Raw genomic sequence first — 14,618 nt, forward strand, 5'->3', positions numbered from 1 at the left:
ACCTATAGAAGTCCTAGGTAAACCCACCACGAAAACCATGGTGATGCACTCCCACTCCCACTCAGAAATGTGTGATCTCTTCAAATCACCACCAGGCCTCAAATGATCGGCCTTCACCTGCGGCAACACAAGAAATGCGACATATATTTTAAGATGTTCCTCCTCATACCACTCCATCAGTAATTCTACCTCAACTCATGATACATCTTAGCACTACCCAGATGGATAGAATACATAGAATCATGGGCCTCAAAAAGGATCTGTTGAATTAAATCCCCAAATCTGGGTACACACAACCGACCAAGAAACATCAAAACTCTTAAAGTATCCTACCCTGCATCGCCTGCCAAGACTTTATCTCTAAATTCCCCCGGAGACTCATCCTCGAACTAACGACTGCAGAGCAGATCAAACATAGATGACTGAACTCCACCTAAGCTAACACCCGACTAGAATGTGAAATATCAAGCCTAATTATCTAATTGGCACAGGTGAATGTCCAAGCCAAAGGTCGCTCCAAAAAAAATAGGAAGGCTAGACTACTGATACTCCCCACCTTCTGGCTCAAGACATCCGCTACTACATTCGCCTTGCCCCCATGGTAAAGATTTGAAAGGTCATAGTCCTGTGGGAACTCAATCCAATGGTGCTGCCTCAAATTAAGATCCCTCTGGGTCATAATCACTACAAAACAGTATTCATCCGTCGCTAATTATTGTTTTTCCGTTGCTAAACCGAATTTGCAATAGATTTGCAACTTTTGTTGGTTGTTGCTATTTCCCTCGTTAGTAATCGCTTAGCAATGAAAAATGAGTTATGTCGCAAGTTTAGCTATGAATTCGAGACGAATGATATTTTTCGCTACTTGTTAGTGACGGACTGATCTGTCATTATACTTATATAATTCATAGTAATTTCATAATTAATTTCGTCATTTCAAATAAATTTGCGACTAAATTTGCATCACTGATCCGTCACAAAATATCCGTTGCCAATTTCGTCATTAATTTCGTCATTCCAAATAAATTTGCGACAGCATTGTTGTCCCTAATCTGTCACAAGATATTCTACTATTTGAACCAACATATTTATCACTAAAATGTTTCGTTGCTAATGCGTCGCCAATTTTTTTTATAGCAACCACCAGATCGTCAATAAATTTGTCGCTAAAATATTACTAAATACCTCTAAATAACAAATATTTCATAAAAGATAATATTTAGAGGGTTCAAAATCTGTAGATAGCAACAAATCACATACTCACGGTGCAAAATATCAAAATAATTTATCAATTAGTCTTTAGAGAACCCAATTCATTAGCTATGCACAATTTGTACTTTTCAAAAAGAGAGATAATATCAAAAAAATAAAACTACAAGAGACTAATTAAGGGATACCCTATTTACTTGAAACTACGGGATCAACCACATCCTAATTAGTAGTAGGAGGAGGAGGAGGCACCATGGGTGTCACAAGTGATGGATTATCAATAGGAGTAACTACTTGTTGTACCCGATCCATAATAACCTAAAGAAATTATTAGTAAGGGCAAGAATCATTTCCTTTACAAACACATCCACATTTCTTGTCATTGTTGATTGAAAAACTGAAGGTGCTACAGATGAGGCACAAAGATTCTACCCATAGTAACTTTTGCCTTCTGATCCAAGTCTGTATATTCTTGTCTTTTTTTCTTTCCCAGCATCTTTATAGTATGCTTCACAAGGATCCCTATCAGATAGAGAGGGTTTTTTTCCGTAATATTTCTTTAAATTTTTCCTATAATAAATTGCGATAAAGAGAACATTAAAGATAAGGAATAAAATTATAATGGAAGAAAAAGTCAAAAACATACATAACGTTTAAGCTTAATTAAATGTGCAGCTGAGCAATTAACCTCCATGGAATTGGGATCAACTTTGAATAGGGAACAATTTTATTGATTTACAAGGTTACAACAGAAGATGAAATACACTAGACTTTGGGTAAAATTACACTGGACAACTATGGTCTAGAACAAACACATGAAATTTATTAGCCATACTCATTGAAGACATTCTGGAACTTCTCTGCTTTCGAGAATCAAGCATGAAAGATGACTTCTCATAATAAAAACATACAGGGAAGATGATCAGGTAAGAAATAAGGGTGATAAAAACAATGATCACAAAAACAAAGGCAAACAACAAATTGGTCATGAAAATAATCAACAACTTGTGGAGAAGGTTACTCATGCCATGTTAAACTATTCTAAGCCTTTTACCTTGAAGTTACATTTATTTATTTTTTTGCTTTTTGTTGATCCAAGAAAATAATTTGAATTTAGTTTATCGACTTCACCAAGAATAGAAGTACTCGAAACCTCACCTAAAGAATGACCGTTGGTCAATGATCTTGCAATGAATCGGACTATTGTATGTATTGCAAGCATCGTGGACACTTGGTAGATGTATGCACAATCAAGAAGATACATGAGTAATACCGAAGGAGAAAGGAGCATGAAGCTGAGAAAAGAAACAAAAACGAAGCAGGCACTTCCAGAACAGAAAAAGGATCAACAACCTGAGAACAAGGAAAAAGAGGACAGAAATCCAAAGATCATAAACCAACCATATCTTTATATACTACTTTCAACAACATTTTAAGACAAGTTTTCCCTTCTAATAAGAAATGACATGTATATCTTCAGATAGGTTTCAAAGCTTTGGACTTACATGGACAATTTGAGAGCTTTCTCCAACAAAAGATTTGTCATCATGACCATGCATATAGACATGCAAATGTAACTCGCTCGATGTTGAATCTCGTCCCTTTTCAATAGCCTTTACAAAAGAAAAAAAATACTTTTTAGATACAAAAATATTGTATATATATCATACAACCTAAAGATGTTACATATATAATTTGTGAAATATATACTTACAAGTTTCTTGCGATGTCCTCGAATTGAGATGGATCCACCTGTGAAAGTCGCAACAACAACTTCACGGACGCCACAACGAGTCTTTGCATTTATTTCTGACTTTTAGTAGACTTACCACTTCCCAAAGTTGTGTCTATTTTTTCAAAAAATTCTCAGGTACATAAATTGGCTTAACTCCTCCCCTTTTTCTTGGAGAAATAAAATTTCTGCATTTTGTAACCGTCTTGACCAACCAGTGTCTCTTCACTTCACTTTCACTAATAGAAACATCACAATAGAATTTTTTGTGAAATAAATTTTGAAAGTAATATATAAATATCCTATTTATTAGTATTAATACACTTTTCAAACTTATCTATGATGAAAAGTAATACCTTGAATTCTTCAAAATAACCTTAAATACACTTTTAAAACTTATCTATAAGTGTCCATGAGTGGCTACTACTAGAATCAGCATCAATAATTGTGTTTGTATGACCTCTTGAGTTGATTTGAGTAGATAGATCCTCTTAAACAATTGGATTACTACAATTTGTTGGGATGCTCTGAGAGACAGACCCTGAAATATGGGATTGCTTTTATTTAGTGTAGCTAGAGGTATCTCGCAGATAGTTGGGGTGGTACTTTGAGCTGATATAAAGACTTCCCACGACCTCTGTCTCGAGCCATACCTATAAAATAATATAACAGTGTAGCGTGTAGTTGGCTTCCTGAAAATATAACAACATAGTTGGCTTCCTGAAAAATGTACTATCATGTCTACACAAAGAAACTTTTAGTGATGTGGAACAACATACACAACAGGCATCGGAGCTTCTTATCCGATGTCAAAACAAAATATTGACAGACCTATATAACATGAAAAAAAACAGTCAAACCCACATAATATCATGTTGTATAAAAATGAAAGAAGACTAACAAATGACTATCACAAAAAAAAAAGCAAGTCCAATGTTTTTCACAATGTGATGAGAACAGTATTCTTTGTTGACAATGCTTGCAGCATTTATCCACTGCATATGGAATGCACCAAAGAGACAAACATGTAACAAATATAACATGGATAGAGAATATACTAGTTACAGTAGATGAAAAAATATTACAACAACAAAAACTAGACTCAAAGATTTATTGCTAGTATACATATATAATTAAGCTATCTCACTGAAGTGTGACAAAATATAAAAAATACCACTAAAAAATTGTAGAACAAGTTAAAAAACTTATGTATGCATACAAAAAAGTGAAATAATTATCATTGTGTTTGGTTAGAAGATTTACACAAAGAATAAGCTTCAGAAATCTATATTAGATAAGAATATTAGGAAACTGGAGAAGTCTTTTAAGAGTCTTAAAAGTTTAATACCATCAGATTATGTGTTTCTAATAAGGCACCTATACCTAATGCTTACATTCTTTCATCAAAGATGGTATGTAAAACACTAATGTAAAATGACCACAAAGCATAACATTTTTTTCAGTTTTCCCTGTAGCAAGGAAGAGAACACAAACTCTCTTTGAATTGTCCATCAATGATAATTAAAAGACGGTAGCTCAAAGAGGGGAAAAGGTAAATGTGGAGATTTCCTAGGCATCTAAAGCATCACAAAACACCTTTCATTCAAATGAAACATTCAGTTACCTCATATGTATAACATTCAATAAATGTGGAGATTTCCTAGGCATCTAAAGCATCACTGTATTTAAACATCAGATTGTCTTGGTTATTAACAAGAACATATAACAATAACATCAACTTGTCTTGTTTATTATCAAGAACAAGAAACAATAATAAAATAAGTAACAACTAAACACTTAATATAAATGAGTTGTTGTACACAACTAGTAGTATAAAACTATAGATATTTCTCATAAGAAATAACATTAAACCTGTTCTTTCAAAATAAATTAATTTCTTGTATGAGATTCTTTTCTAACTACAACAGAAAATCTTTTCATGAGATCTTAAAATGGGAACATTAAGAAGGATGATGGCCGAAAGAAGAAGGAAAATGGGAAATAGAACACTTACTTGATGTCAATGTGTTTCTTCTAGTTTCACATACACTGAATTACAATGTCTTTCTTCTGAGATTGAAAGCTGAGACAGAAGAAAAATTCAATCATAACCACAATATAAACCCCAAATCACCTAAAAATTGTATTTTCAACACCTTCTACATTGTTTAATTAATACAATGAACAGAAAACAACTTTGTCTATACAAGCATAGCATAAAGCAGAGGATTGCAGTGGGTTGATTATCATGTTGGAAATAGTGTTACTATAGTTAAACTACGACAAATCTTGTACCGACTACCAACGATTCACATAATTGATACCAACTAGCTCCAAAATTCGGGTTGAGATATTATCAATTGATTCATGAACCAAAAGAGCCAAAATAAGAACACATCAAACCACAACTCAACACAGGACATATAAAGTTTGCTCAGATGATACAGAAACTATCGAAACTTCAGTATCAACAAAGATACAGCAAGTTTTCATCCAAGAAATACAAAATCCGCAATTTTCCACCTGGGTAATAAAGCAATATCCCTAAAATTAAACTTTGTGCAAATAACACTCATACCATAAACACCATATTAATCCAAATCTAACAAAGCACCCGAAAAAATGAAACATTTATATGTATAGAGGATATGAACATAAGTGTATTTTGTAAAAAGTATCACTAAACAAAACTCCCTCTGAAATGGTAAGAATTTCAATTAAAACGAAAAAGATTTGATTTTCTCTTACAAATACCACTTCCACCCCTTTCAAGGGTTGCTCAAGGGGTATGCATCCCTATAACCACAAATCTCGGCAAGAGAATCACGACACCACCATGCCTTACATAAAGGAGATGGACATAGATGAACAAAGAAATATTACCTTTAAGCTGGGTAATAGAAGCGTGGGAACATCTCTAGACTGAGGATGAAGAAGACATAAGCTGAGATGAGAGTTCACCTGAGGAACGGGAGTTCACACGAGGAAGAAAACCCTATTTTTTAGGGAAAATGTTCTACTCTTTCCTTTTTACTTTGTGATGAGTTAATAAAGTTCCAACTAAGTTAAAAAATATTTGCAACAAACTTAATGACGGATTATGACATCCATTGCTACTAAAAAATTATTTATTTAGAATAGATTTTGGCGATGAAAAATTCCGTCACTGTACAATTTAAAATTCATAAAATGTATTTATTAATCTAGCAACGATTTTCCGTCACAAATTTCATCGCAAAAAATTGTTAAATTTCGTCACACCCACTTTGTTGCAAAATTCGTAGCAAAAATTAGGGCGCCAAAGTTTCGCGCTATTTTATAGCGACCAAAAAAATATTCTGTCGCCAATCCGTCGCTATAGTGTAACTCAAATTTTTTTTTAGTAATTTTTGCATCAAAATGGATATTTCGTTGCGGATCAGTTGCTATTTAGTAACGGAATATATGTTGTCATTGATATCCGTTGCTAAACACTAGTTTTTCTAGTAGTGAATGTACTAAAGGTTTATGTGATAAGTGTAGATTTCGCAATGAACTCCATATATCTAATGTCTCCATATCTTAAGCACCCAAACTAAAACTGCCAGATCCAAGTCATAAGTGGGTTAGTTGCGATCATGGATATTAAGCTGCGTCAATGCGTAAACAGTAACCCGGCTCTGTTGCATCAACACACAACAAAAACCAATGTCTGATGTGTCACGATGTATCGTGAAGACCTCGCCCTCAACTGGAAGAGTCCATATTGGAGTGTTTGTAAGCAACTTTTATGCCTCTGAAATCTCCTCTTACACTTCTCCAACCATACAAAGGGAACACCCTAGCGAGTCAACGAAACTACTATTGTAAAGAAACCCTTGACAAAACTCTTGTAATATACTACCAATCAAACGAAGCTTTGTATCTTAGTCACAGAATAGGCCTGGACCATCCACGAATAGCTTCAATCTTTGCAGCATCCACCATAATACAATCATTGGACACCACGTGCTTCAAGAATGCTATAAAATGAAGCCAAAAGTCGCACTTTGTTAGCTTTTCATACAACCGATGATACCTCAAAGCCTGAAGCACTATCCACATATGTTGCTCATGATCACTATGGCTCCGCGAGAATACCAAGATCAATTATGAAGACAATAACAAATGAAACTAGATAAGGCCTGAATACACGAGTCATGAAATGCATAAAGTCTGCAAAGGCATTAGTCCACCCAAAAGACATCATCAGGAACTCATAATGGCCATAATGAGTCCTAAATGATGTCTTAGGGATGTCCATAGTTCTAATCCTCAACTTATGGTAGAGTAGGATCTCAGGTCAATCTTAGAAAACACTGCAGCTCCCTGAATCTAGTCAAATAGATCATCAATACGAGGCATATGAAAACGACTCTTCAATATCACCTTATTCAACTGCGTATAATCAATGCACATCTACATAATACTATCATTTTTCTTCACAAACAAGACTGGGGAATCCTAAGGTGATACACTACGCCTAATGAATCCCTTACCCTAAAGATCCTGAAGCTGAACACTGAGTTACTTGACCTTTGCGAGGCCATATAGTATGGTGGGATGGAAATGGAACGAGTATGCATCTCCAAATAAATGGCAAAATCAATATTCAGCTCAAGGAGTAGGCTAGAAAAGTCAGGAGGAAACACAGTTGCGAAATCTCAGACCATAGGCGCTGAATCAATGCTAGGGCCCTATGTAGTAACATATCTAACATAAGCCAAATATGCTAAACACCCACCTATACATATGAAATCACCCTAATTGATGTGCGACTATGAGAACCTTGCCACACCATGAAAAGAATACCAGGCATGGCTAAAATGACAATCTTGGCATATAAATCCAGAACTCTTTGTTGAGGGGATTACAATTCATGGCCAAGATCAATTAAAATCCACCATACAAAGCTCAATAAGATCTACCCTAGGCGTCTTACCCCTAAATGGTTACCGCGCATGACCTATAAACTTGATCCACCACTTAAGAGAACTTACTAGGGTCAGAACATGCAAACATACCACTAAAGGCTCAGGTTTCACCCCAATCGAGGAGTACAATAAGCACACACATAAGAATAAGTAGAACAAGGATCAAATAACTTTAACGTGGACTGATGGCATAAAATAATTGTACTTATGATCACATCATCTGATGCCTCGACCTCTACTCTAGATGGAGTTTCATAGTATTAGTCCAAGGCGCCTCTACCAGCGCATCAACTCTGCTACTCATCCCACCTCCCCCGAGACCCCCTAAACACCTTCACATTGACGTCCTCCTCTAGCTGGAGGGTCTACTATTGTTACTGGTCTCACTGATTGAGGAGATAGTAAGGATGATCTTGAGCTATAAAACTCTTGAGACCAATTTCAAAGCTCCCAACATGTGAAACAACCCTGCGATGAACTGCGCACTATTGGAGGCCAGCAACCTTGAACTGAGGAACATGTCTGAAACCCACCTCAGCCCTGACTCAGACCTGTACTATAATAATCCTTACAGTGTTGGTCACCCTCTAATAACTATAATGATGCCTGAAATGGGCGACTAGGCTGACCCGACTGAAACCTCTCTTGAACCTTGGTCTAGAGTATCCCTAGGCCTAGGACGATCCCTAATAAAGTTGTTATCCTATTTGGTCCCCTTGATGCTGCCCCGTGGGCCTCACTATGGAGCTTGTCACTCGTGTGGGCATGGTCCATTACATCCTGAAAAAACTAGCTCATTGAAACCATATAGTGTGACTCAATATGCAGCTGCAACCTCAACCCTCTAATAAAGCACTTGACTCTCTCCTCCTCTGTGGGAATGATCACGGTGGAATGATAGGATAACTCATGAAATATGGCCTCATACTTTGCTACCGTTAGGGAGCCCTAATCAAACCTTGGGAAATCATTAAGATGCGTATCTCTGAAGCTCCGTGGGATAAATCTCACCAGAAAAAAATCATATTCACGTCACTGGCGAGGACCCAACTAGTCTGTTCTTCATGAAAGACTGTGACCACTACCTTGACGGCTTCTTTCGACTCCACCAACCCCTAAGTGTGTAGTCGCTCCCGACAAGTAGTAAGGAAATCCTTGGAATCCTCGCTAACTTTCTTAGTAAACCACGATGACGATAGTCTCAGAAACACCCTGAGTATCTTTTTCTCCCTCGGTAGCATATCTATGTCTAAAACATCCGGCTGAACAATGGCCAGTGCTAATGACTACTAAATCTCTACGGCCACTGTTGCAGGGTTAACCTGCGGTACTAGGGCCTGCTTCTGAATGCCCCAAATAGGCGCTAGAATATGTGTAAGCATAGCCTCAAGATCAGGGGAGGTAGCTGGTACAAGTGGTGGATGTGAAGGTTCTGGCTCCAGCGACTAGGGAGGAATTTGGTCTATGTGACGATCCACCTCCTGCTTCATAGTCCCCTCTTTATCTCGGGTTGGTGTTGATGCCTAAACTTGACCTCAGGATGTACTTTTATTATACGTGCAGTCCATCCTTTATTATAATGAAACAAGTAAGATTCCATGAAACCAACTAGACAAAAATGAAACAAAATAAGAAAACTCCCAGAGGACATCATGTATCCCCCCGAAGATAAGTCACAAATGTCTCTGTGTCGATTCTCTTTATTCAACTAGATGTTAGTTGTGTACAAGTTAGATTGACAAAGTTGGTGTTACGATACCAACTTTGTCATGACCCAATTTCTTGAACCATGATTGGTACCTACCAAACCCCCCCCCCCCCCTCAAGTAGCCAAGCCAAACCTTATGTTGTAACTTGAGAGTAATATTACTGAGGGGGGAACTATCCTCAACTATGTGTAGCATAAATTATTAGAACAAATAAGAGGAAGACGGAAGTAAACCGAAAAAAATATGTATACAAAAAATACCTCCTAAAATCTAGAAGTCACATGTATAAAACTATAAGAGTACAAGTTCCAAAAGTGGACCATAGAAACAAGACTGCCTATAAAAAGCAAATGGCAAGTCAAAATATAAATATGGAATAGAGACAGGAAATCCCAAAAGGTCATGTGCTTATCCTCGTCTCGAGAACAGTTCGCTACAGGGTTGACCTCAACGCTTATAGTTGGTGTTCAGACCTGCATGGTGAAAACAGATGTAGAGTGTAGCATGAGTACCAAAGCAACAGGTACCCAGTAGGCATCATAGGTTGACTAACCAAGAAAGATAAAAGTAGATGGAGAAGATAGAATCAAATACAAATAGAGGTCAATATAAATAAGAATAGTAAAATCAGAGAGCTAATCTAAGGTTATTTAACCTAAATCCTGCTAGACCCACATAAGACTCACTAGGTACACTTATGCATAAACAAACACGAACCTGAATGGACTCCCATAAGACCGATAGGTACCCAGAGAAGCCACAACTAAGTAACTCAAAGGAAACCTAACTCTTGACCAACACAACCAAAAACTCCAACCGAGTCAACAAGTCTGACTTCCACATCGGGCCATCTACTCGCCAACAACATTGGGAAATTACCATACAGGATAATGTCACGCAAGGGTATATACATCTCTTTTAATGGACTTAATCAAACTGCCCAATAAGCTAGCCCTTTGCGCGCACTACCCAAGTCAGCCAAGTGTGCCATCTAACACTTCTGGGGGCCCTGCTCTAGTAAAAGAGAGTGCGTGGAATTGTCAACTCCGAAGAGGAAATCAAGTAACTTATATCGAACTAGACTACAAGAAATTACATAATTCACAATAATTTTTAAGCAACAACAATAAAAATGTTGGCTTTATAGCAACAACTTAATAAAATTATTGCTATATCATTAAACTTTTATGCACGACTACTTTGTTGTTAGCAAATATGTTGACGTTGTTGCAATATTATATACTCAATATTATAACTATTAAATTATAAAAATTTTTAACAACATTTTAGCAACAATCCATAGCATTGTTAGCACATTTGAATAAATAACAACCCTAATTAATTGTTGATATATTGTAAAAATTAAGTTTTTAGGGATAATTTCAAAGATCTCCCTCCAGGTTTTGCTCTATCACAGTCCCCTCCTATGCGGTTCATGATATTACTTCTACCTCCCTTATTTTCATTTTCTTGTAACCATACTTTAAACCTATTTAAAATAAATATAAATAAATTTTGATTTGACATTTTTACCCTTCGATATGTTAATTTCTTCATTTTAGCAAGTATTATATAACAAAATAACTCATTTGACAAATACTTTAAAAAGTAAATAATCACAAATATATATACATATATTAACTCTTTCATCTCCATTTCACCTTTACCAATTCACTGATGATTTTTTCCCACAATAACCCATCATTTTTTGGCAACAATTTCTTCAAACATAGAAGATAAAAATGAACTCCCCAAGTGAGAAATTCAATAGAACGATACGATTTTGTTCTAGTTAAATATTTCCACAAGCTAAGAAGAAATATGATCCAAGAAATATAGATAAATCGTTGAAAATTAGATCTAAGCTTGCATGATGATTAATAATCGAGGAAACTGTTAGTTTTTCAAAGCAACTGAATTTGTAATTCGAAACAGATTTTGTGTTGATTTTAAGTATTAGTTAAATGAATTATTTTTTATTTATATAATATTTATTAATATGAAGAAATTAATATATAGAAGGGTAAAATTGTCAAATCCAAATTATTTTATATTTATTTTAAATATATTTAAAGAATGGTTACAATAAAATGAAAACAAGATAGGGAGATGTAATATTGTAAACCATATGGAATGTGAGTGTTATAGAACAAAATTTGGAGGGAGGTCTCTCAAATCATCCCTTAAAAATATTAATCACAATTTTTTTATTGTTACAAAATGTTGAATTAGTTGTTACCATACTTCTGGGCAATATAAAAAACATTAAATACAAATAGAGTTAACAACAACAAATTAGAATGGTTGACTACAAATTTTGTTTTTCCAACAACGTAAGTTAATTGTGGCATTAGAATAATTGCTCATTTTTTAACCTTTCACCAAAAAAATGCGCCAAATTTCTAGGTTTTTTTTTTCTCTGCGCTATATTGAACTTTCCCTCTGTTGCATCATCTATCTCTTCGTTTGTTGGCTTCTTTTGCTATTGACGGATATTTACTATTGAATAGGGTTTTTTTATGGTCTTTTGTGAATAGGGTTCTTAATTGTATTGAATTGGAATCATATAACTCCTTAATTACAATCACTCCTTTACCCCCAACAATGGTTATAACTCTTCTATTATAGGGGTTTAATGAAGATGGGTTAGAGACAAATTTTAGTTCGGTGTGGAAGGATGAAATCTCTTCTCCAAATTGTTAGTAGTTTTTTAAGTTGGCATTTGATTCTTCCGTTCGATTCTTTACGAATTTCAATTGGTACTTTGATTTCGATTTTCAATTTTCGATAATATATATCAAGTGAATTGACTTCGATTTGGTGTGATTTTTCGTGTTCGATTTGATTATTCGGTATGGATCTTGTATACTATGTCATTTTGATACGTCAAAATTCGCTATTTGAGTTCCTCTGGTGGCTCATTGGGTGGTGTTAAGTTTTTCTTGTTCTTATGTGGCTCACTGGGTGGGGGTAAATGAAGACAATAAAATTTGCATCGAGAAAACAGTAATCAAGAACGGAAAATTTTATCAACAATCGATTTTATTATTTCAAATGTGAGTATTACAATCTCAATAATTCATCTAAATTCGCCTTTTCAAATATAAATTCAAGGGTTTTAAAGCTTATTCATAAATCTCTGATGAACTTGAACTTGAACTTTACATTGAACTTGATTTTTATTTGAATTCAAGGGTTTCGAGCTTGTTCTTGAATTCGATGGTCTTGATCTTGTTCGTTCTTGAACTTGAATGCTTGAAATTTTAAACCTGATGCTTTGTCGAGAATTAAATGGCACTTGTACCATGAATTTTCTCTAGCTTCTTGTTTAGAATTTTCTGTCCCTTTTCTGAATTATGAGGACCCCTATTTATAATATTAGAACAGAAGAGTTGCGATTGGAATATGATTCTGTTTGGCCAATCAGATTTAAGTGACATGGAATATGTGCTTTATGGAGCGGACTTGTCATCTTTGACACATGTCATGATTCTATTGGTTTCTTATTTGACTTGGCATGCCACATCATCTGCACAGTGTGCCAAGATGGGCTCTAGAATGAGATGGAATTGGGTTTAACAAATTAGGTTCATCCATTGTAGTCCAAATTAATTAATTTAGACTTTAATTAAATCCATATTTATTGGACTTAAATATTTAACTCAATTATGTCAATCCATAATATTTATTTGGATTAATATATTTACGAATTTAATATAATTAGAATCATTTTATAAATTTATATTTAATAAATTTTAAATGAATACAGTAAGTTTATCCAGTTTTCCTCTGGTGGCATGCAACCATGCACAAAACACATCAATTCACAACAACAAAAACAACTTTTAGCCACATTAAATATTGATATTAATAGAGTTTTATAGTCTTTACCGGCATCAGTTAAGTGTCATTAGAACCAATGTCGCTTAAGGCTTTAGGAACATATACAAAAAGTGTCAATTGGCGCTAAACATACATATTTAGCGGCAATTATGAATTAGTTGCCGCTAATAATCATTTTTGTTATAGTTATTCTCTAATGCCATATCTTCAGCCAGGAGGATATTCAATCTATATGACCACTACAGTGGGATGAGCATAGTGAGATCTCATGTTTTTTTGTCACTAACTTGGTGTTGTAGATTAGAATCCATTAATTGTATAAAAAAGATATTTACATTTCCAGGGTACATAACTTAAATACTAATAGATATCGTGCAACTCTAAAAGTAAAAGATAAACTAGCCTTAAATATATTTGAAGCACTTAAGTCAAATATAAACACAAAGAACTGGAAATTTTCTTTATATTTGAAGATTAATAAGTAACCACAACCAATTGAATAGTACTCCTTGAATTCGTTCCAATTTAACCATTTCATGCCAATAATGATTAGCAGTTTTACTTTCCATACCACACCATTTGGGACCTCAAGAAACACAATATCTCCATATTTGTGCCATGGTCGATTATTAATTCATTAGGGATGTGTAATTAAGAGGATGGGAGAGAGGATAATCTTGTAGTAGTGAGGGGTTATCTTCGGGATATCTACTGATTTAGCTTCCATTGCCCTCGTGTCTCTGCCATCCCTTCTGGCTACTTTTCCCGTCTGGCTGCCATGTCTTCCGGATGCTCTTGGCCTCATCCCATCTGTCTACCATCGCTACTGGTTGTTGTTCTCGTGGTAATCTACTGTCAGTTTTTTCCAGCTGCTTTTGGAAAGTCATTGGGAGAAATAAAAATGTTACCAAAACACTCATCATTCAGCTTCATTGCTTCACTAACTGATACTCCAGTGTTCCATAAACAGGTCAACTGAGTATCTCCTCCCCCCCTCCCCCCAACAATCCTTTTCCAAATCTGGAAATGAGATGTCGAGTTCAAATGTTGAAACACCCTCCCTTGCTTAGTGGTCAATGAAGTGGGTCGTGAATAATGAGATCTCAGATTCAAACGTGTATACTCCTTCTTTTGACTAAACCTTGAGGGTAGAGTTATCTAGTATCTGCATTG

The 14,618-nt window shown here is 35.3% G+C and overlaps 1 pseudogene; it reads right to left on the bottom strand.

Moving 5' to 3' along the window:
- Nucleotides 1–1,637: 1,637 nt before the first annotated feature.
- Nucleotides 1,638–14,332, bottom strand: LOC107019504 (annotated as a pseudogene).
- Between the last annotated feature and the right edge of the window lie 286 nt (nt 14,333–14,618).

Source organism: Solanum pennellii, chromosome 5 (assembly GCF_001406875.1).
Source record: "Solanum pennellii chromosome 5, SPENNV200".
Lineage (NCBI taxonomy): Eukaryota > Viridiplantae > Streptophyta > Magnoliopsida > Solanales > Solanaceae > Solanum > Solanum pennellii.